Source organism: Haliaeetus albicilla, chromosome 19 (genome assembly GCF_947461875.1).
Source record: "Haliaeetus albicilla chromosome 19, bHalAlb1.1, whole genome shotgun sequence".
NCBI classification, from domain to species: Eukaryota; Metazoa; Chordata; class Aves; order Accipitriformes; family Accipitridae; genus Haliaeetus; species Haliaeetus albicilla.
This window is the reverse complement of record NC_091501.1, coordinates 13,437,717-13,462,389: the sequence shown is the minus strand read 5'-3', so window position 1 is coordinate 13,462,389 and position 24,673 is coordinate 13,437,717. Positions and strand designations below refer to the sequence as shown.

General features: G+C 42.2%; 1 protein-coding gene across 6 annotated transcripts in view; it reads right to left on the bottom strand.

Annotated features, from left to right (window-relative positions):
* The window catches only part of CACNA1C (calcium voltage-gated channel subunit alpha1 C), a 490,677-nt gene that overhangs the window by 226,280 nt on the left and 239,724 nt on the right, over window positions 1-24,673 (bottom strand). The gene's annotated exons all lie outside the window — the stretch shown is intronic.

Sequence of the window (24,673 nt, the reverse complement as noted above, 5' to 3'; positions counted from 1 at the left end):
AGAGAAAGGGACACTAGTTACAGACACAAAGCCTCACTGCATTTTGAAGGCTTTGCAGAATACGCAATTCACCTGTCTGCCATCAAAGCCAGCACAAACAGCTTCCAACTCCTTCCTCCCCCTTCAAGGCTATAGGCAAAAGCAAGCATCCAAATGGGTCTTCTATAGTCCTTAATGATCTGTATGCAGCAGCTGTACTTGAAAGTGAACATTCATCTTGTGAGCCCAAGAGAAGCTCCGTGTACAGGAAGGCTCTGCTTGATTCCCCTGACACTAACAAACACGACAGGTTGCCAGAAAACAGCAGCAGGCCTGAGTGGAAGGAATGGGCAAGAGCAGTGGAGGCACAGACACTGACACTCAACTCTTACCTTTCGGCATGATCCTGAGAGAGGAAGGCAGTAGTGCACATGCCGCAGTTCTTGCTCTGCCATGAATGGCAAGCAGTCAGATTTCAGGAATCCCAGTAAGATATTTTTTAAAATGCACAGGCTATGAAGCAGGACTAAAGAAAACCACATGAGCCTGGTCACAGTGTACCTCTGAATATTGCTATTAATTTCCCAGGATCAGGTCCTACTTGTGGCGTTCATCCTTCCTTTCCAATGGGGGACAACGTGGAATGAGATGAATCACACAGAAACAATATACTATGAAGACTTTGGCTGCCTCAGACTTTTACTCCATTTCTCAGCCTCTCAAATTGGAGAAGCATACATTACTCAGACACTCTAGCTTAGCTGAGCATGGGTTTAAGACCTCCATTTGCCAGTTGCAGGGTCAGCAGAGCAAGGCTTCTGTCACAGGTGAAGCCCCTTCCATCACCTGTACCCCACAGCTCACACCATGAAAGCATTTAGAAGACAGGGACAGGAGAAGTATTAAGTCTTTGATAATGCAAAACAAGGTGCAAAACATTTAGTTCATTGACTCAGGCTGAGACAAACACCAAGCTCCTGCCAGTGTACTTTATGCGAGAGCACCTAGAAAGAGCAGATGCCTGTAGGATATCTACAGTTCAGTTCCCTCCCAAAGGCTGACTTCTATTCTCAATGGTGAGAAAACCAGAACTGCTCCTACAGTTTCCAGTAGCACTGCTTCCAGCTTCATTAATGGGTAAGAAGGAGGATAATTTCACTTTAAAACAAACAAACTGCCCTGTAATGTGTCCCCTATTTTGTTCCTTTTCAAGCAAATTTTAGGGGACATTATAAATTAGCTCCTTGACACTGCATTTTGCACTTTCTTGTATACTGCTCATTGCTCTTTTCAAATGTATTTTTGCTATGAACTCTGGATCTATTTCAAACTAGTACATACTATAACTAACGGCAAATAAAAACACAAATCCTGAATTTGCCTTAAAAGGATCTATTAAGAAGAGCAATACTGTGTTTACAGTTGTTTTTCTTTGATTTATAGTTTCTGAGGCTTTACTGCACATTTTCAAACTTTACTACAAAAACTATGCAGGCTAGCATTTACTGCTTTTCAGACCAAAGCTGAGAGCAACTTAACTGCAGAAGACTGGGCTATCCCAAAGTAATCAAGTACTGTGAAACTCAAGGTAAAATTGTAAGATTTAGCACGATATGCAGATTAGAGTAAGCGTGCAAGCAACGTCCATCATAGCCCACCAGAATTCATCCATACCCAATTCCTATTTCCAAAGGTCCCAAAAGTTAAATCCATCTTGCAATGTGAACTGAAGGTCATTAGAGATGGGTCCAGTTGCACCAGCAGGGGAGACAGACCTGGAGTCAAGGACCTGGGCTAAATATAACCTACCATCAGTTTCATCGTGCCTTAACCTCAAGACTATTATCAAAGCATTCCAGTGAATTTGAAGTGCCTTGGTATCATGCAAGAAGAAAGTTGCTCTCAGGTACTCATATAACTGCAGTTCAAAGCTTCACAGTTTATTAATGACATATATGCAGTGAACTTAAATGTATGAGACTCAAGCCTCTTATACCCCTTTCTCACAAGTATGATTTTTTTTTTCAGCCTGGAGTAGAGCTGCAAATTGCAAGCAGAGACCATTCCAGCCTCTCATGGTTAATTAATATCTTGGCCATACAAACAAAATTTTATTGCTTAAACACTTTAAAAATCTAGTTTATGTACATTTTCATAATCTGACTATCAATAATTGGTCTTCCCTCAGTCGTACAAACATTTGAACTGACTAATGAATATTAAAGGCTAATACTTTATCAAACATCTTGAGGTCATATAACATCAAGATCTACAGCACTGCGACAGCTACTAAAGTATGTGAACTACACATGCATACATCCAATAATTTGGAGGTTATGTTCACTGAAGGGTTGGCCAGATTGCAGAGCCACAAAAGACTGCTGCAAGCTTACAGTTGGAGTTTTGTTCACAGCTGGGGCAAAACCCTCCACAATTTAAGTTTCCTTGGAATCAAATAATGACACTTGCCTTGTGCAGAGGCCCTGATGTCCCAGGCTCATTGCATTTTAAGTCAGTAACACTACTTGTATGTTTGAAAAATCACTTTGGAGCAGGAGAAACAATGTTGTAACTTCTCTCTCAACAACATATGTATGTGATCAAGAGTCAGGAAGACTCTTGTGTTTCACAATATGAACTTTTAAAAGCTTCACCTTCATTAGGAAAGTTTCTTATTCTGTCTAATCAATATAGACACAGTGTCCCTCATGTTTCAGCCCCAGTGTTACAGTCATTATGACCCAAGATTTGTAGATTTCTCTCAAGTTTGATTTCTTACAGATATTAACACTGGCAGCCAAGGACAGAGAAATTTCCACAATGCCCCATTAACCATTGTTTTCCAGCCTCAAAACCGCAAGAGAATGTGCTGCTGAGCATGGAGGCCCCACAAATGCTTTATATATAAAACCTATATTTCTGTTCTTATTGTTGACAAAGAGTAGGGGAGAATGAGGGAGCAAGGGGAGAGATGAACAGAGAAAAGAGATATTACCCATTTTTTCACACCTAGCCTTGAAGGAACCCCATTTTTGTCATTTGATGGTTAACACCACACACAGACATGCGCTTCTTATCCTGGCGGACACAAAGCTACTAATAGCATGGAAAGGAAAGTTGGAAAAATTTTAACAGTTGCAGATGAAGAAATAGGACTGAGCTGTACAGCATATTCTCCTCTGCAATGTCCAGTCTACTTTTATTATGCTTATATTATACAGATGGAGCTTCCACTATTTCTCTTCCAAGCCTCTTCTACAAGCCAGGCAGCCTCACAGTTATAATGTTTCCTAATACTTGAGTCATTTTATTTGTCAAATACTGCTAGTTTTTACTCCATTTCCTTCCTCCAAAAGAGCTTCCAAACCCAAGGAGTTGTCTTTTTAGTCTTTTGGGAAAAAAGCACTAACCAACTGCTTCAGAAGTGTGGCATTTTTTCTGCACTAAGAAATCAACCCTTTGTTTTTATTATTCAGTGCTTAGTAGCAAAAAGAAGTCTACCAAAATAGGATCAGAGATCTTTTAAACCAGGGCGGGAAAGGGAGGACAGATGCCTCCCCAGAGTATGCAAAATAGAAATGAGATTGAAAAGTGAATTAGGCTCAAATAAAGTCACCTTGATTCAAATTACACAATCACACGCTGTGGTAGCATTAGAGATGTGGCCCTATGATGCCTAACCAGAAATTACCATTCCCTTACTAACACAGCATACTTCCCTGCAAAATAAACCTATAACCAGAAATTGATTTTATATTGGATGTCCTAACATCCCCAAACTAGTGTCCATACAGGCAAGCTGCTACCCACAGAGCACTAGCAATCGCGTGGGCCAGCCCTAGTCCTCTCAGCCTGACAGGTTACAGCGACCAGTGCAGCTGACCCCAGGCTGCTCAGAGAGGCAGCCCACCTCCCAGCGAGGAGAGAGAATGTCATTTCAAGGGAAGACCTCAGTTCTGCCCAAGCAGTGGGGCTGCAGGATCGCATCTTGGCTCAGGGTTCGTCAGCTGGCGTAAGGATGAAATCAGTGACAGGATAAGCAAGACCCAAACACAACTGGTTTTGCTGCTGCAGCTGGAGGAAGCTAAGCACCCTCCAACCACAGGGCTGCAATCAAGACAGGATGGAAGAGCAGCCTGGATCCAACACATAAAGCTTGATCACTGGGCTATAACCAAATTGCGATGTACTACGCAGCACGCCGCAGTCTTCTGGTCCCCCGTTGTCCACATCAGAGCATGCCACGAGCAACTCTCTCAGTCCCTGAGACTGGATTTCCTTCCCAGGGAAGGACCGCATGCCTCCAGTCATAGGGTTTGGAAGCCGCCAGGAAATACATTTAGACTCAAACAGTGCAAATCACACTTGGACCTCGCTGTTTGTTTATAGCTGGAGTGAACACAAGGACGGATGTGCATTAAGCAATGCCCTGAGGACTGGGATTCTGCCCAGTGCACTTCCCCTCTCTCCCTCCCATTCCCAAAAGAACAAGAGTCCTTTGGATCAAGGCTTGTTGTGCAGTCTGGAGTGATGGTTATGCTAGAAAGTATTTCTCTGTAGTTTTGCATGCTAAGAACTTATTATTTTGAGTTATTCCTAAGTGGAAAATACATGAAGCTGCAGATGAAGCCTGCTATGTACAACGTACAAGTTTTTTTATGTAGAGATGAAAACAGTAGTTTATACATAAGAGCATCAACCTTATCCTTCTGAAGCCAATCCCTCCTCTTCAAAGACTGCAGGAGCCTGGGCCTAGAGGAGACAAATGGCATTCTCTGAGGTGGGCAATATGAGCATTTCAAAATCTTAATCAGTCTCAGGTACATGCACCTCACAGCTTGTACAAAAAAAAGGACAGAAGATACTCAGCCCATAAAAGAAGTCTTTTCCATGCAGCCGTCTGTCATAAATTCATATTAAATCCATTTAATTTGGGACCTAAAGATTATGGGGTTGAAGAAAGTCATACAACTAACCACAGTGATTTGGGGACTTCTACTATTGGATTGAGAAGGAGATTAAAAAGGAGCAGGGCTTGGTTATTTTAGTTTGTCCTTAGCCTCTCCAAGCTGGACTGTTCTGGACACTCAGTCATCAAAGGAAGCAAGAAGCTGGATTTAAAGTCGTTATGGCTTCCAGATGGGGGTAAAAATGAACCAGAGAAGACCATTGTGTGTCATTTGCACAGTAAAGGGGGAGTACTTTCAGTGACACGAAATTTGGTGCATTTGTCAAAAGAGTGCAGTTCCTACAACAAGCTGAGGCATCCTGTACACAACCCTGTAAATGGATTTTGCCTTGGGGTTAAAGTTGACTTTGTTTTCAGCTGAAACACTACTCGTGGTTTTTCAAGGTTAAAAGACACTCTGTGGACTCCCACATGTGAGGTCTCACTTAACCTACGGACTACCAGGGAGGCTGGAAACTGCTGGTCTCCTGCTCTGCGGTTACATTTTCCGAAATGCCTTCTGTGCAAGCAGGCATCCACATTAACTGTCTCACCAACTTCAGCAGGTGTTTTGGTGGCACTCATTGGCAAAAATAGTGTGTTGGGGGATCTGGAGCCTCTGGAATGCCTCTCTGGGGCTGTCACAGCTGATGAGCTCACTCCCCAAGGTGGCCTGGCTACAAGTACATGTCTCCTCTCTGCAATTACAATTTTCTTAATAGGCAGCTGACAGGAAGGAAGATTAGTTCTAATAACTTGGCTTATCATTACAGCTGCTGATGACATAAAGTGACCCACATGGAGGATAGCATGTTCATCTGCAACCTCCACCTACGTCAGCAGGAAGAAGGACAAAATAACCAAGTGCAAGGACAGCAAAAAGCAATATGCAGAGTCTCTAACTTTAGACCAAAAGAGTGCAGCCTGAAGGGAGGGAGCTCAGGTGATCTAAACAAAGCAGTGCAAAGCAGACACAACCTGGACTTTCCTCTGGCTCATTGCTAACGCAGCGAGTGCCGGCAATGTAATCCAGGCCTCACAACAAGAGATAGCAGACCCCAACAGCTGCACTGGCAGCACATGCTGGCTTGCTGTTCTCCTTTTGCTGTCCCAAGGTAGCTGGGTGAATGCAGTCAATCTTGTAACAGAGGGAATTTTCTCAGGACTGTTCAAACAGATCTAGGACATTTCACGAGCCAAGTTGTTTAACTCCTGCTTGCCTGATCTGAAGCCAGTGTGTGACCTTCTCCTTCACAATTAATCTGAGACAACTCGGCCATGTTGGAAGGTTTCAGATCAGCCTTTAGATAGTGGAGATCAGGCAGTTTCTTGACCAGAGTTCAGTGCACTTTGGAAAGCATCAGCTCTCCTCTCCTCCCCAAATCCTGACTGGCATGATGGGAAACCAGCTGGTACAGGGGCACAAGTATCTTATGAGGCAGCACATAAGCAAAATCAAGGTTCTTTTTTAACTACAGCTTTCAGATCATCTTATTGGTCTGCTGCTTTTTTGCTCCCTCTTGTCTCACAGAAGGCCTCCTTTCTGTCCTTCCCATAATATCACATCCCTATCATTACAATATCCTTCTCTGGAGCTTCAGCCAGCTGGAAGAGCTATCCAATATCTCCCTACTTTATTGACTCCTTCGAAGTCACAGCTCAGTGAAAGATGTGCATGAAACAGCAAAAGTTGGGGAGAGTGAGAAAGTGGTGTATAAACAAATAACTAGAGAAACTGGCTTGCTGGTGCAGAAACAGCAGACGAGGAGAATTTCTTTCTATCATGGAGCTTAAGCAAATGGGGCAGCTGCTAGCCAAATGCAACCTGGGGAAGTATGGCTCTTTGCATCAGTGGGAATGCAGGAGGGGTTAAAAGTTCAACAGGAGAGGACGCTAATGTGCGCTAGATAAATCTCTTAGGATTGAAGTAACAGGAGCAATAATATAAAATTAGAGATACCAACAGGTGAAAAATTTACTCAGAAAAACACAGGCCAGCAAAAAATAAGACAAAGGCATTCTGGTTCCCAGCTGAGGACAGCTAACTGGGTCAGAGCCATATAAAGATAGTCTTTATGTGGCTATCTTATCTGCCTTCACTCGTGAAAGAATTTGTGCATTACTGGTACTAATGGAAGACAAAGATATGCTAAGAAATAGTTTTCTCCACATCCCAAAATTTATCATCATGGTATAAGATTTTTTTTTTCTTATCTAGTTTATTTTTACAACAGTTTTCCTAGGTCAATAATTTACTGATATTTGCCCTAAACAGAGATTTAAAGAACTAGCATTAACAGTGAGTTTCACTGGCTGTTCTCATGAGGATATTTAATGAAGAAAATGAAGGATTACAAAGTAAGACAAATCTTACTTTATGCCTTTGCAGGAGACAGACCTTGCAAAAAAGCTCCTGTCCCACTTGGGTGAAATGGAATAAAATATCTACTGTAAGTATGACTATTAGAGGAGGAAGAAAAGAAAGTATATTTATGTTCTGCAATGTGAGGATTTAAAGAGCAACTTTTTTGTCAAAATGACCAAGAAAAAACCACTTTCAAAAAATTGCAGAGCCTGTAGAAAGGTATGAAAAAGCAAAACTTCCAATGTCTGAAGTTTCTTTTACTGATTCCTGGAAAAGGTAGCAAGATGGACCAAGAGATCTCGTATTCAAGCTGACCTGCTTTAGTAAGGGAACTTTTGACTCAGTGAGCGATGTGATTCCATAGTTTCAGGAAGCATTTTTGGAAGAAATGTATTGGTCTGGGGAAAAAAATGGAGAATGAGTCAAAGCCAAAAATGGGTAATGAAAAATACCTACAGCTTAGGAGAGCCCACATCTTAATGCCTCAGTAATTGTCTCCAGATCAGAAAACCACAGAACCACCAGAGTCAGTATTTCCTTCCCTTTACCTGTCTCCCATCTAGGGATCATAACACTGACTTTCTGCAAGGCTTCACTCTTGTCTCCAAGACAAAAAAGGATGAAGGGGAAAGAGGAAGATGGTATGAGGCAAGTAAGTATTTGGGAGGATAAAAGATCCTCTCCGTGCTGAAGAATGGAGGGCACAGCAAGGGAAGAAATGAGCCGTGCCCCTGCACAGAATGAAGGAAAGCCTGGAGCCCCTGGTTCAGAGAGACTAAAGGAATAAACTGGCCTCTGAGGGAAACTGGGGGTGCAAAACTACAGGCATAGGAAGAAAGGGTGCAGAAAGATGCACAGAGCCCATGGCAAGAAGGGAACAAAGTTGAACTGAAAGAGACGGGCAGGAAATGCAGGTTGCTTAGCAGGGCAGGAAAACATAGAATGGAAGAAACCCTTTGAGTGTACAACGTACTTATACACCTATAAAGCACAAGCCGTGTAGCTGCACTGACAATTACTCTGTTTTGCTCTGTGTGGCAACAAACTGGAACAGATCAAAACAGGAAATCTAAAATAAGAGAGGAAACAAAAATCGCAAGGAGAAGGCCTGTATCTCGCCAGGGAGCAACAGGCGACATGCAGCAAGGAGAACACAAGGAGGGAGGTATCTCCAGACCAACTAGTGGGAAACCAGTACAGTGGTCTGTGTTACAGTTTTCTCTACTCTCTAGTCCCCCAAGAAGAATATGCAAGCCTGGCAACACACAGAAGTCCCTCTATGCATAAGAGGACTGGAACTGCAATGATTCCGAGCTAAAGCAGTGGGTATAAAAGGTGTGGAAAAGTCCTTTGTAGCTCCCTGTGTACATCTTCAAAGGCCAAAGACATGCTGAGCTTTCTTACCAGAGTGTATATTCTGTCATCCAGCGAGGTCAACAGTTTAATGCAAACTAATTAAGACACAACACCCTTTTCTCTTACTGTTATACAGATTACTTTCCCTTTTATGGGTGATCATGGTCCTGTAGCACATAGAAGAACAGCTTATATACATGACTAGTATTAAGAAATGTGTTTAATGTACTCTAACTCCCTGTAATGAAATTTAGCGTCTAGGGGAAGAGACTGCACTTTGTGACCAGACAATTCTTTGCAGACCACATGAAACGCAAAACTAGGGTTTGCAGACCATAGTCAGTCAGCTCTAATCTACAGCATAATAGAACAACTTTTTCAGCTGCACTAGTTTCTAAAGAATAAAGACTGCCAGAAAAACCTGAGTACCTCTTACAGAATTGTAAAATTTGTGGCTGCAGGGAATATAGTATATATGATGAATCTGAATTACAAGCATTTGACAGAGCATCTCAGGAAATATTACTCACGGTATTAATTCATTTCAATCTCGACAGGAACAAAACCATCCAAAGCAAAACCAGACTGAGTGGCAGTAAACAAAATCCAGGTTTTGGCACTACACCAGGTTTGCACACCTAGCTTACTGGAATATTATAGGGAAATATGTTACTCCACTATTTGCCTAGCATCTTCATCATTGTTCCAGAAAAAATAAAGTCACCATTAATAAAGAATGACATGGTTATAAACCAGAAAATGGTTTAATAGATTAGTCAAATAAAAAAATCAGAAAAAGAAAAGAAAGGTAGCTTTAAAGGCTGGAATCACAACAGGGAAAAATGAGACTAAAATGAGCTCTATATAGAGGCATTAGCTACTGTCGCAGACTGGCTGCGAGGATCATATCTGGTGCCGTGGATTGCAACAGTGCAAAAATGTCACTGCCAGGTTCTCTTTCATGTACCTTGCAAGAATGTCACCATCCCTCTAATAACCTTGAAAAATAGCTTCAGGCCTCAAGATGTGCAAAGTAACCCCAGCATAGCTGAGGATAAGGTAGGGCTCTCTTAAGGGGTTTTGGTGGCCCATGACGCGACTGTGATTAAACATCTCTACAACTCCAGACAGACACATGCAGACAGCAAGTCTGACTACATTCACACAGCACATGACAGAGTTCAGACGAGCCTCCACACTAACTTCAACACACCAGATTTGCTCTGCATGCACAATTTATTTGCACAGCTACATTAGCAGCCTTTGCAAGATGTGAGCGCTGGCTTCCCCAGAAATAGAGGAAAAATTATGTCGAGTCCCTTATTACACAAGATATTTTATGTATATGGGAAATCCTGTAATAAATAGGACATCTGGGAATTCCTGTATTGGTTCAGGGATCTTTTGACCTTCTCACAACCCTGTGCATTAAGATGGTTTTGCATTTGGGGTCAGCACATCAGAGAACAGGGAGACTCAGTCCCTATTTCTAGAACACTCAGGGATATTTCATTCACTTTGAGACAGCTCATTAACTAAAAAAAAAAAAAAAAAAAAAAAATCTAGCTAAAGCAGAAGCAGAGGAGAAACAAGAACCTCTGGGGGCTGATTTAAAAGGAGATGCTAAGAAAATGAAATACCCAGGCCTTGGCTCAGAGACAATGAAGAAAAAGCATATAACAAGAAATGACAAATACTTGAAGGCGATAAACACCAAGAAAGGAGAGGAATTTGGGGTTGTGCAAGAAGTAGTAAACCTATGAGTAATAACATTAAATTGAGAAAAGATAAACTTGCATTGAAACATCAATTTGTCTTTACAAGTAGTTCTAGTATGTTATCAAGTAGTCTTCCAACAGAAAGTTCAGAAGATCCATTGCTTTGGGTATTTAGGAGGATTTTGGACAAATAATTGAAAGTGGTCTGTAGGGAAAATATTCCATACTGAGAGCCAGAAAAGTTGCGTGATTTAGTAAGTTTTTTTCTTACTGTGACTTCTCTGAATATCTATTTTGAAACAAAACATTAGAATGAGATTTTGTAGCTTACTATGATGGTGAAAGTTAATTTGTCTTCTCTTGCTAAAGAGGTCCTACAAATTATAAAAGTATTATGCATTGCCTATTGGATACTGTTTGACATCACTGCGTCTAAACTCAGTGTAACCGCTTTAAAAGGAAAAACTAAGAAAAAGCTAAATATGCAGACCTTGGCAAAGAGGCAATGAAGAAGGAGAACTCAACAGATATATCTGTTTCATATCTGAAGGATATAAACCACAAGGAATCAGAGACAGAAACACAGTCAAGCAATGGCAGCTTACATGACTTCCTTGGAGTCCAGAACTGGACAATGGTGAAGCCAAGAATTGATCCCAGGGGTATCTTGAGAAGCTGGGCACTCTGGATTCCCTTCTTAAATCAATGGGACATGTATCTGCTCATGTCATGACTAAAAGCTCATTCCGTCTAAAAGAAATATACTTTAGGCAAATCTAAGCTATAAGAGGTACTAAGAACCATGCTAGCAATGACAGAAAATGAAAGATGTTCAGCTCAAAACCAGTCACATGGTAGAACGGACACATTTAGCTGTATTCATGCAATATGACAACTGAAGTACAAATATTTTTATATTAAAAATAATAACAGCACCTTTCAAATGAACAAGACCTTTATAGTCCGAAGAGTCAAAAGTAAAAGAATTGTACCTGTTATGCATGACCAAGCTTGAATCCATGAAGCATGTGCTCATTCAGGTATCAAAAACCTTTGGGTGATTTTTATACCTGCTGGAGAATTGAAGAGAGGCCTTTTTGACCTTAAATGAGGCCATTTCTGCTTTGTACTAGTGAAAACAGACTCAGCGTAGCTAAAAAGCACTTCCCAAACCTCACTCTCCTAGAGAAGAGATACCATGCTTGCCCATGTGGCTGAGCATCAACCATGTCCCATTCTGCTAAAGATTCTCCTGCCAGCGTTGGCAACAGCTGCAGATAATCCAGGCAGCTAGACTTGGAAGTCTTCTTTAAAAGCCTAATGATTAATCAAGTCTGGTTTTGCAGTATTAGTACTGTCAGGGGTCACAGGCAGGCTGATGAGAAGAGTCCAATCCCTCAGAAATTAATTCAAGTCCTTCTAAAGGGGTGAAGCAATTGCATCACCAATGGAAACAGAAAGCATCAGCTGGAAGTCACTGCTCACTGGGGGAAATGAAGGGCAGCAGCTGGATCCCACTGGATCACTTTGTGGTTGCCTGCAGCTCTCATGCAGTGTTTAAGTCTCCAGGGTAAACGTGATGGTGTGCAAGTACCACTGCTGGATACTACTGAAGTTGTGGCAGCTTAAGATAGTGGAAAATTAATGCAGGATCCTAAGGAAAGGGGGGGGGCAGGGTAGATAGGATCCAACTGTAATCTCATTTAGGAAATAAACCTTAGTGACTGCATCTCTAACGGCAAAGTGGTGCTGTGCTTCTATTGCTGGTGGATACCTGGCACAGTAACTATATGACTGCCTGCTCACGGAGTGGCATATGCATTTCCACAAAATGAGGCTTTCTGTGATGGTTTCTCCAGTCAAAACACCAGTGTGGGAGCAGTGCCTCTTTTCACACCTGAGAAATGGGATCGCACTGCCATCTCACGGGCAGAGATGGCTCCCTGGCCCTCCCACCCAGGCACAAGACTAAGACTACAGGGCAAAGTGTGGTTGCACTGGCTGTTGGCTGAACCATGCTGCAGTTTCCCCAGAGCCCACCCTCACAGTGCTTTCTGCTTTGAGAAGCGAAGTCTCCCAGGAAAAGAAGCTTTGGCCTTGGGCTTAAAGGTTTTCTGGTCTCTGCAAAACCTGCTTTTCCCTTCAATTCAGCACTTTTTACAGAGAAGTTGAAAGGATATGGGGTGGAAGGAGCAGCATTGTTTACATCTATCGCATAAAACAAACAAGCAGAGAAAGAAGCATCTGAGCTGTTGGAGTCATTAACACACCAGAGTCCAAGGCTGGCAATAGGCGTGCCACGCAACTTGCCAGCTGCTTTCTGATTCCTTCTTATCTTGCGCTCATCCTCAGTTTCCCCTCCGCAGCATGCACATTCAGATATATTCTTTACAACGCCACGGGGCCAGGCAGCTGCCACGCTGTAGGACAGACTACATCACTGCTTTGATTCCATGCAGCTACTCCAGGGTGAACATACTGAAAATGCGTAGCCAGAGGACCACGCTGTAAATGCACAACTCCAGGAACCTCCCTCCAGTGCAGACCTGGCTGGGATAGCTCCAGTGCAGACCTGGCTGGGATAGCCAAACTCCAGCTCAGCTTGTGGCTGCCTGCCAGGACGCACCCCAGGGCCACCCCAGGCAGCAGGAGGGGGAGCAGGGTCATGGGAGAGAGAGCCGAGAGCGGCTGTGGCTCTGAGAGGGGTCTGTGTGTGGACGACAGCCCCTCTCCCCCTGGGTGCAGCACTGAAATCAAACATGAGGCTGGCGGCTCTGACTGACAGGCAGGGAAGATGGAAGCCACTGTCTTTGTCACTCTGCAGAAGAATGCTGGGAAATGACTGGGCAGGTCTTTGGCCCACAGTCCTAATTGCACTCACCAGCCACCCCCATGTCCTAGTTTGCTTTTCGTTCTCTCCTCCCCACCACTGCAAGATGCAGCACTGCGCCCATCAAGGCGGGCAGGAGGGGAAGAATGCAAAGTATCACCTTTCATTTGATAGTTGTACCAACTAAATGCAACAGTCTTCTTAATGAAAAAGCTGAAAAAGGCCCTAACCAAGCCAAGCCTTGGCCAAAACATGAATCATCATAAACTACACTTACAAAGATTCCCATATAAGGAAATTTAAATAATCATCCCAAGCCCCCTGCATGTTCAGATACCCTTGAGCTAACGAGCGGGCCAGCTTTACTGGGCTGAGCGTATGCATAGGTATTTACGCACACATGTGCCCGTTCCTGGAAAGTAGTAAGAGAAAAAAAAAATCAGAGAAGAATATAAGAATAATTTTGGGCAGTAGTGCTGGAGCAGCAAGTCTGTAATACCACTATATTCAAACAGGGAAGTCATCTACCGCTCTTGAAAAAAAATCTGCAAAAGTAAAGATCATACCCACCAGGCTTCTGTGCCGTACAACTAAAAGCAGTGGTATTTGAGCTGCCCTGACACCCCTGCTTCCCCCCTGCCTTGGAGAAAGTCTATACTGAGCTCGCAGAGCTGTAATGCAGTAGGTAACAGCCCTGTGCACACACGGAGACTGAACACAGGCACCGTTCAATTTCTGACCACTTTCTTCTGAAAAGAAGATCCCCATATAAGGAGATCTAAGACTTTCCCTTTGGGGCTCAGGCAGTGGGTGGCTTTGGAGGGATTACACACATACATGCTCACTCTCGCAGTTCAACAACATTTTAACCCATTCCTTAGTGATGTGGATTTGAAACTGCTTTGCTATTGTGGTTCCCGGGATCGAGGAGGCAAGGGAGGGAAGTGAGCGACGAAGGGGTGGCTGCTGGGGATGCCTCATAGGGAGCGTTGGACTCCTGCCTGCTTGAGGACCAGGCTGCCCTAACCTCGCTTGTGGTAGGGCTGAAGAGATGGCACGTTTGACACGGCCACCTCACACAGCCTCCACCACGTAACAGAGCCTATGCGCTTGGCTAGGTAGTCAGAAGAGCCCCAGCACTACAGCACTTGAGTCATACTCTAAACAAAATGCAGACGGAAGGAAGAGATACAGAGATGCAGTTGATTCAATAAAAACAGCTATTATTGGAGGATGATTTCATTAATGAATTATCCCAATTGCAGCTTAGCTAGTGGGCACGTGAGAAGCCCAAAATCATCAGTTAAAGCTGAAGTGATTTTCTTTTGTTCTGTAATTTAGCTCCTTGGGAGGTGTCAGTCTACCAACAGTTTCTAGTCACACACATGCATATAGAGCTCACTATACAATCCATATGCTAATTGCAGCACACAAACTGAAGGTGCCTCCCATACTCCAAAACGCCTTTCTGATAGAAAGGTGACAACATGGATGGAAAAGGGAGGACAACCACATTAACAAATTGGGGAAGGGGGAGGGCATGAAGAGAAGGTGACATTGATAGGAAGTGAAAAGAGAGAAATTCGGAAAAAGAGGAGACTGAAGGAAAAACTAGGAAGGCAGGGCAAAGTATAAAAGGAAGGGGTATGAAGGATAAAAGGACAGAGACATTAAGGAAGGAAGGAAGGAAATACAGAATTCAAAGCATACAGGCAATGCAGATGTACTAAAAACTGCTAAAGAAAAACACGTGTTTTAAGGATGGGTTTCAGTTTTCTGAACAGAGCCATTTTGAAAAAACTTGAATTTTCTGAGGCACCCATGTTGGGCTGGCAGATCTGACACAGAACCTAAAATGGAGAGCCAAGCACTCCTGGAGCCCAGGCAGGATACTCTGGGTACATAAAATGGCACAACAGACCCAAGCCCAGGCAGCTGAATTGCACTCTAAATGTCAAAGACCACAAGGTAGAGCCAGACAGCCGATGAGAAAAGGAGAGAACCACGACAATGAGGAACAGTGACAGAGCCAAATCTTCTCATTCTCCAACTATCTTGTGAGACAAAAAAGCCTTAACTGCGTGGAAATTGGTAGCCACTGCTCTACGAAGGTGGGCAACCCATCGAAGGGTGGATCGAAAAGATCAGAATCAATGAAAACAAGAAAAGAGACATACTTGGATCAATTAGCTGCCATATGAGGTTGGGTGTATTATAAAAATGTCAGCTCAAATCAGGAGCAGCCATCGCATTTAAAATATAGGTTCATATTGCTTATAATAGGAGTAATACTTGAGAGCAATAAGGAGAGCTTAGGAAAGAAAAGACAGCATAAAAATACAGCAACAATATTAGGCTGCAGTTCAATGAAAGATCTGCCTAGCTCCTTCCTTTTCCTGGCTCTTACGGTGGCCAACAGCAGCTGCTCAGCTAAGAGGTCCAGGACGAAGGCAAGCCTCCAGTGGTACTTCTGCAGAGCACTTCTTGTACAGTCTTAGCTGAGGGACTTTGAGCCACAAGTAGTATCATTGCACCTAATGGCCTTTGGTGGCTTTCTGTTCTGCGAATGAGCCAGGTCTCTTCTTGAACCTCTGTGAACTCTCAATATCCACAACCACCTGCATGAAGATGCTCCACAGATGAATCCCAGGACATGGTAAAAGTCAAGTTCTTTTGACTGCTTTGAACCTGTCCTGTCACTTGCTAGTTTCACATAATCCTTTGCCTTCCACAATTCATGCACAGGAAAAGACAGTGGACGGTTATTTCCCTATATCTGCACCTGGTGCCAGTTGTGATTTTAAAAACAGAGCACAACGATTCTATAGAGAAGCTCTGGTGTTTATCCTACTCATGCTTCCCTGAATGAGAAAGCTATAGCTTATCTTTTCCTTTTGTACAGCCATTACTGTACATTGTTAACAAGACCGAGGGTAGTCAGAAAACCACACTTGATGAAGCAAGCTGGGGGAAGGCAATCTAAATGTGTTTTCTTACACCTTACCCCTCCTCAGTGGACCGATCCTTTTTGTTAACCACAAACTTCATTGAGCAGCTTCACACAGACTTTTACATCCTTCACTAATGCAACCCAATTCAAAATGGCTTTTGCAGGCTTACTGCAATGCAATACAGTCTGTGGTACACGCATACTCTTGTCCCCGGCAGCTGTCCTGAACTGGGGATAAGGGAACAGCTGCTACTATCACTGCCGGGCAAAGGAGATCTTCCTTAGCTCCAGAATTCGCACCTGCCTTTTTTCTGCTGTGGGAGAAAAGTCTTTTCCTATGTCTTGGGTGGGAAGGGAAAAGTATGATTTATCATTAACTGAGCCTGCCCTCTGCACTGATTCATTTGCTGCCTGGATATTCCTAGAGGAAATACAAAGGGCAACCTTCATGCCTGTCACCACATCAACATACACGTATTCCCAGCTTTGTACAGCAACACTGCTGCCTTAGTCGGCATGGATTGCACTTTGGGATGAATCATACCAGGCATTTGCCTTTTCTGCGCATCCCTGCTCAGAGAACCACAGAGAAAGAACATAGTATTTCCTGTGGAAATAGAAGAGCAGAGGCTAAGCTGGGACACACAAACAATTGGGAAGAACTGATATATCAAGGCAGGAGAGGAAATAGAATGGAAGTGGAAGGAGACTGAAGAAAAGGAGAGGAGCGGAGAGAACTGAGAGGATGGCTGCTCATGTGATGCAGCACAGCGAGCATTTTTAATTGGGTCAGCTGTATGAGAAGGCAAATGACAGTCTGTTTTTACTGTGTATTTTTGAACTTATGTAACCTTAGCACGCTCCCTTATTACAATACATTTTATTGCTAATCATTTCCATCTGCAAAACAATCTCTTACTGACACAAACTGTATGCAGTACATTGGAACTGAAGTTACAGCCGCTGATTTGGTAACTGAATCTGGATTTTCTTGGGATTAGCAAAGTTGATTGGTTGTTTTGCACTACTAAGAAAAGAAATCCACAATTTTTAAATCACTTTAAAAGCATCCATCAGGAGTATTGTTCAATGCCTATATTCAAAGTTTAGAATTATAGTAGGAGATCATTTTTAATGCTTTAGACTAAGCCTGAGTGTGAACATGCAGCAACATAAATAGCCTGAGTTATAAAACAAGACAGAAGTATATTGTTATGCATGCACAACTACATACGTGCATAAAGGACAAGCCTCCCCAGAAGGCAGTGATATATCTTTAGTCAGCTACTACTAGTAATCTAAACAAAACCCAAACAAACATCAAACACACTGTGGGAGACCTTTTAAAATCATTACATATGCAAGTAACAGTTTAAAAATCCATGTGGGCATGAAGTTTAGATTTTGACTGCATGGAAGTCAAGAAATGTGGTTGTGACAAGATGTGGCTTATAGGCTTTCTGTAAAGCTGCTGACCTTATATAAACCACTATGAAATACCCAACATATTTGTTGAGGGTAGAAGTGGTGAAGAAAAGTATGTAAAGATATACATTTACCACTGAAATCCTTAACCTACAACTACTCACATTTGAACCTGTTTTGGTGGAGCTAAAATAACACACTCAGTTCCACAGACATTAGAGACCTGTACGTCCCATCTGCACTTACGTCTGCTTGCTCAAAGTATTCCTCATTTGAAATAGCTTGGACAAGAAGAAAAAATGAACCTACAACATGACATGACACAGGTTGGTGTTTCACCCTAAGAGTAAGAATGAAAAGGATGCTCCCCATTCTAAGGCAGTGTTTCTACACAGCTCTTGAGCAATATTTATTCATATGTATCACACCAGCCCAACTTAAATCAGCTTTGAACATTATTTTGGTAGTAAACCCTGTCAGAGCTCTCCCTGGATATGTGTATCAACCTAAGCAGCACGTGTTTGTTTCCTAATGGGCCATAAACTGCTATGTGCTGTGTTTAAGAGTGCCAACACACAGAGCCAAACTTACCTAGAAGTATGAAAAAAACCAAAACAAACATATTTTCCACTCAGTTGCCTGCAGAATCTATGAAATCTCACAGCAGCTTATGCAGCATAACTCTCAAAAACACAGTTCAGCTGTGATTGAATGCAGCTGGCTACCCAAATTACAGATTGCCTCCTTCTGCACCAATATAAAAAGCCAGGCAATGGCTGTAGACATGAGCAGGCCCAGCAACTGAGAAAATAATTTTCTCTTGTGGGAATATGCTGTTGCTATGTGAGGGGAGGAGGCAAGCAGCTCCTGATATAAGGAAGGAGGCTGCAACCTGCAGCTAGGTCCTAAAACTGAGCCCCAGGTCCTGAGGCTTCGGTGGTTAGACTATTTCTAGCCATGGTAGGAAATCTGCCTAATTAAGGACTACAACAGAGAAAGCTTGTTCACGTCTACCTACCACCTCAGGTAGAAAATAGAAAAAGAAATATCCCTGACCTGATTACAAGGTCCCTAAGCAGTTACAAATGTCATATGACATTAACAAAGCTGTAGGTGATCAGGTCTTCAGTAACAGCAGTTGTTTGCAGAGAGGCTCACTCCATACCTCAGACTAGTTGGTCTAGCCAAGTACTTTGAAAAACAGCTGCCTAAAAATGAAATGCAGTAAAACTAATAATAATAAAAAAAATCAGATGAGTCTGAGTGAAATATTTCTGTTAAAATACAACAAAGAAGGACATTTGTTCGTATCCTGAAGAGAAACCGCATTCCTCTGTATCTTAAGCACTAGCAATAAAAGTGTTAATCAAGGTCTAATTGTGTCTCAGAAAAATACATTCTACTTGAACCAAGAAGAGCCCAGTTTGGCTCTCAGATTACATTTTCAGAACTAGCTGTTATGTCAGTAACAAATGCATACATTTCTCAACTTATACATCAGAAAATTTGATCTTGAGTAGGGACAGTATAGAACCCACACAATACAACTTTTGATCCTTTTCATTTTATATAAGAATCCTACTGAATGCTATTCCTCTTCAAAAGTACAAAAAGTACAAAGCATCAGCAGAATAGGGACTGAATATTAGTTACTGAGAACCAATAATTCCTAATGACTTTGGAGAAATTGCTACTGGCATGTACTCGGCCCAAGTCAATCCTCAAATCTAAGAAACAGGATGTGTACAAAAACTGTGCCAAAAGAAGGCAGCAATGGCAAACTCACAACATAACTTGAATCCCTTTCATTTCCCCGTTAGAATTTCAATTGCAACCTGCCCTAGGAAGTTGCAGCAGAGCTAGAACTGGAAAGCTGCTCCTCAAGAACCCAGGCTCTTTTCTTAAATGACAGCATATTTTAAAACTAGTCAGTGGTAGGGAACATGAGGTGCACGGGATTATTAATTAGTGATGGAGGAGCTGAAACCAAGAGTAAGAACTGGTTTTGGCTCTTGGATCAGCCCTCTCATTGAGCAGATAAGGCAAATTTTGCCTCTGCTATATTCTTGCCTGCACACTTCTGCTCTGGGACTTGCTTCTCCTCAGGAGCCAGAGAGGTGTCGAGCCCACTTGCTGTGGCTGACACTGCAATACTCAAGGACACTTAATAGAGAGGCTAACAGAGAAAAATATTTTCAATACAATCTCCTAAGCAGAAGCAAAAAGACCCAGAAAGCTGGAGTAAGCCAATTCTTACTAAGTTTTCACAGAGACAGAAGATGTAAACTCAGCTTAGAGATGATGCTGTCTTAACGAGGTATCCGAGATCACATTTCCTAATAGCCTGCAGAAAATCCACTTTTTCCACTATCTGCAAATGCTCTCAGTTCATGTGTGCAGAAACTGTCACTTGTTTACACCTACCCAATATCTGGAGAGACATTTATAGACTCTCCATGTGCAAATGTGCAATTGAATGCATTCATGCATTGCTCTGCAAGCGTGTTCATCCACTGACATTCTGCACAGTTTTGGCATCTACCTGAAAATCTGACTTTAAAAAGTCAGTGCCGAAAGCAAAATTAACTTGGATTGAAAGTTCCAGATTTACATATGTCCTTATTTTATGTCCTGGTTTGTCTAAATTTGGGAGGGTGGTTATATATGAAAGGGAAAAGAATTAACTGCTAACAACATAGCCAGAACTCAACAAGTACACAGAGTTTTAAATCCAAGAATTTGATTGTGATTTATGCCCACTATAAACTTAATATTTACAATTTTAACTACTTCCTCTCTTTACAAAGGAAAAAGGCACATTGGAATGAGAAATGTGAAAAGAGCTAAAAAGAAATCCTTATGCCTGCTCTGTAAGTAGCACACCCTTCTGGAAAGCACACCCATTTCAACTCATTTGCTCTCATGTGGCAATTTTGTTTTAATTCCAGCCTCTTGGGACTTAGCATGTATAGTACCTCCTGGTACTTCTGTCAACACACCCACACTCTCCTCTCAAGCACTGATGTCCCAGTGTCTGAGTGCCTCTAACCAACACCTACAGCAACAGCAGCAACGTAAAAGCAAAACCATGAAGACAGGCAGACAGAATCCAGGACAAAAATGCATCCTGCAACTCACAGCTTCCTGAGAATTTGAATAAACGTATGCTTAGCCTAGAGGGGTTAACATTTCCAAGCAGGAGGGCTATGCCAGCTCTTAGAAAGGGCTCCAGCCCACCAGGAAAAACTGGAGGGCTCACTTGGCTTTTGGCAGTCGTGGCTAACCCAAGGGTCAGTGGATTAGGTCCGCAAAGCATCTTAGAGCACACAGAGTTGTTCAGTGAAGCGTGTGCTAGAGGAAAAAGCATTCCTGGAGACACACAGCATAGCTGAGCTACAGCCACAGCTCTGAGCCTGGCTACAGCCTCACATCAGCAGGCAGGCAGGATTATCTGGCTGAGCCGTCAAGTCAGAAGCTGCCAGAACACTGCAGGGTATCTCTGACTCCTGGCAGCAGGTGGGCTCGCCCCTTCCTTGCGTACCATAGGGAAGCCTCTAGATAGATCTTCCCTAGAAATCACTAAGTCTAGCAGGGAGCTTTGGGCAGGAATTTATGTTTTATGATGAAAAGGTCCGCACACAATACACCAAGTCACAAAAAAGGGAAGTTTCAACACCATCCCTTGCATTTAAACTCTGGGAAAGCCAGCTACTAACGTTCATGGTATTTAATCTTTAACAGCATTATTGAATCCTGATATCTGTGGTTTACATTATTTATCCATCAATCCCACCTCTTTTCTAACAGGGGACTTTTTAACTTGGCAAAGGTTTATCCCTCCCTTCACCTTCAGTGAATCAGAGTTAAATCCCACAGTGAACTGTAATCTTCCATACCATGACTTCCCACCCCAGTACATAGAAAGTACTATTTCTCAATCAAAAGAAATTACACATAGCCGTTTAAGCAATTCCTGGCTGCACCATGCACTTCCCTGTAACAAGAAGATGAATTCTGCTGCCCAGTTCTGTGGCTGCAAATTAAGGGCAGATTATTAAGATTGAACAGGAGAGGTCTAAAGATAGTCTGAACAAGGTCCAAAACATAATGTTACTCAGTCTGAGATAGTCTTGTATCAGCTGGAGCTATCTAGGAGTGAAAAAATGCTTTTAAGAAGAATTTATCATTAGCAGGGATCTCAAGGATTTTCACAAAGAAATTAATCTAATTCATGAATCAGTGTAAATACATTGGAATCACAGAACCTTGATCCATGCATGGCAGCTTTGGTGACCTTTGTAGATGTCTGCAGACAAACATGTACAGCCATCTGGGTGTGGTGTCGTAGCCAGTCCTTTCATGATATTTCAGTGTTGTATTACTATATCCTTTTTTTTAAAGAAACCCAAAACTTCATATTTTTGATTGGTAGTAGTCTTCCATTAGTCTTTTATTTCTATTCAAGCCCCTATTCAAATTCACACCCATTTATCAAATTAAATAAGGAAACCTGCTTGTTTATCTCAGGCTTACAGGCCTGAGACAAACAAACCAATAGAAGACTAATAGACTAAACAGCCTTTTCCAAAATGAAGGCAATTAGTATGACATGTAAAACAAAAGTGAGAACAGAAATGAAACCTCTCCAGGAGTCTCTCATGAGGCATGAGAAGACCCAAGATTTGTTCTTCTAACTGACTACCAAATGAGAACTACACGCTGCTCTAACATTCACCTCTGGAAAAGCAAAATTAGTATCAGAGTGCAAAGAAATCACACATTTGAGGGAGTCGCTTCAGTAAGGACGGGGACAGGATCCGCTCAGAATATTCCCAGAGAAGGTAATAAGCTAGGTGAGCATGTTTTGGCTTCAGTCTTGAGAACTTCATGAGCTTCTAAATCTTATTACTTGTCCTAGGCTGGTAGTTTGAAAGCTGGAGCAGCAGCTGCTAGAGAGTATCAAGAGCTGCAACTAATCCATTATCAGGCACCAGTACGTGACAATTCACTGATCGTGCTCTGTTACATGTACCTACACCTACTACTGAAGTGACTCTTTCATCCTTCCTTCTCCTCAACATTTGGTTCAAAATATACCTATCAAAATGTACCACTTTGGGACCTGTGCACTTCATATTCCTGCCTCTCCAGAGGAGGTATGACATCCAAGTATGATTTTGTAAGTGACTGTAGCATCACATAAGCCCAGAAACTTCCTCGCTCGTCTTGGTCATCCTTCAGCTTGTCCCCATGGGGCTGTACACAACTACACTGCAGCTAGCACTGGTGTTACCTGCAGCTCCCAGAGACGTCCTAGTCCGTAACACTTAACCACATCCTCAACAGCAAGGAACCCCAAAACTCTTGAATCTTCCCACACAACACTGAAACAAATAATTTTCTCTTCGGAGCAATTAAAACCTTTCATTCCATTTTTATCTTTTTGTTTTATATTGTATAACATCAGTATATCTGTTGAAAACAAAACAAACATTTCAAAATAAAAAAATCAAAATAATCTGATCCAAAAATTTGGAAATAAAATGTTAGAATGTTCTGCCTCTGTTCTTTCTGTGTTTTATTTATTTTGTCTAAGTTAACACACCATATCTTTCAAGCATTTCAAGTTTGCTGAAATTACTTTTTGAGAAGTGAAATACTTCCAGAAAATGTCTAACGAATTCCAGCAACTGTGTCAATCACTAGTACTTGTCTGTCTCTGCATAGTTGGGTTAAGACACCCAGTGACAGGCTGTAAGCTGTGAGTTTGAAATAGTTACACTGGTAGCTGGAGATTAACTGCTGTTCATCAACCAGAGCACATTTAATTATTAGCTGATTTGGTGCAAGATGGAAACACCAAAAGAGCTGTTTGAACTCTAACTTTTCCTTCTTTATATCTAGTTAGCTCAGATTTTGCAGAAATACAGACCACATTTTCCAGTGATATTAAATATCTTGTCTTTTGTGTTCATCGTTGCTTGGCAGCAGTTATCCTTGGAAGGTACTCTGAGCATTAGATTGCTCAGCAAACAAATAAAATATATTTCTGTATATGAAAACAGCATGAACATTCAATTTTGGAGGAGGATCTGTTTAAATTTCAAAATAAATCACTCTCATTTGTTATTTACTGTGCTTGTCCTAATCATATAATGCCAATGCATCTATAAATTGCCTTGTCAGAGAGTGACTGCTGAAAGTGATGAAAGCTGTCACTTAATCAAAAAGCCTAAATTAATCAAAAGGAAAGGAAAGCAGACCCAGCACTACCATTAAGGCTTTTTCCTGCTCCACCAGGGATGACAGACATGGCTGAGGGAGCTGCAAAGTTAACAAGACAAAAATGATGACAAAAAAGAAGAAACCTCGCAGGTCTCAATGCAGAAGCACATACACCACCTGTCCCAACATCTCCTCCAAAACACCTAAGTCTACCCTGCCATTTTAAGTAAATTTGATCTTCACCTCATTTGTTCTCATGGTGGTGATAAAATGCTCTGCTAAGAAACTGCTACATCCCACCACAGAGACAAGGCTTCACCTCAGGAGTGGACAAATAAACTTCTTATCTAGTTTAAACGTCATTTCACAAACTGCTTTCAGATTCACCAAGACGAGCAGCACTACAGAAGTGACAATATTTCTTCAGAAATTATTCTCTCCTAGAAGCTGCTGACAGGCCACAGGACTGGGTTTGCACGGAAGAATGACTCATCACTTCTGATTAGAAGAATGAAATAAACATGGGCTTTATCAACACTGAAAGTTTTACCACTTCAAATTCTTTAACACACAGTTCCAAATTACAGGGCTACATTATTTTCTCTTGTAAGGGAATGCATTTCCACTAATGCCAGGGCGAGTTTGGTATATAATCTCTTCACCTAAGGCTAGCCAGTAACAACATTATACTGGGGGGATGTAATTGCTGTCTATACACAAATCACGGTAAATACTAGGGAGGAAGAAGACCTATTTAACCAAAAGGACACAGAGGCTCAAGAAAAAGTGCATGCCTATGTTTCAAGTAGGAATTAGAAAAAGACTTCTAACCAGAAAAGAAGTGAGATTCTGGGACAGCCTCTCAAATAAGAGAAAA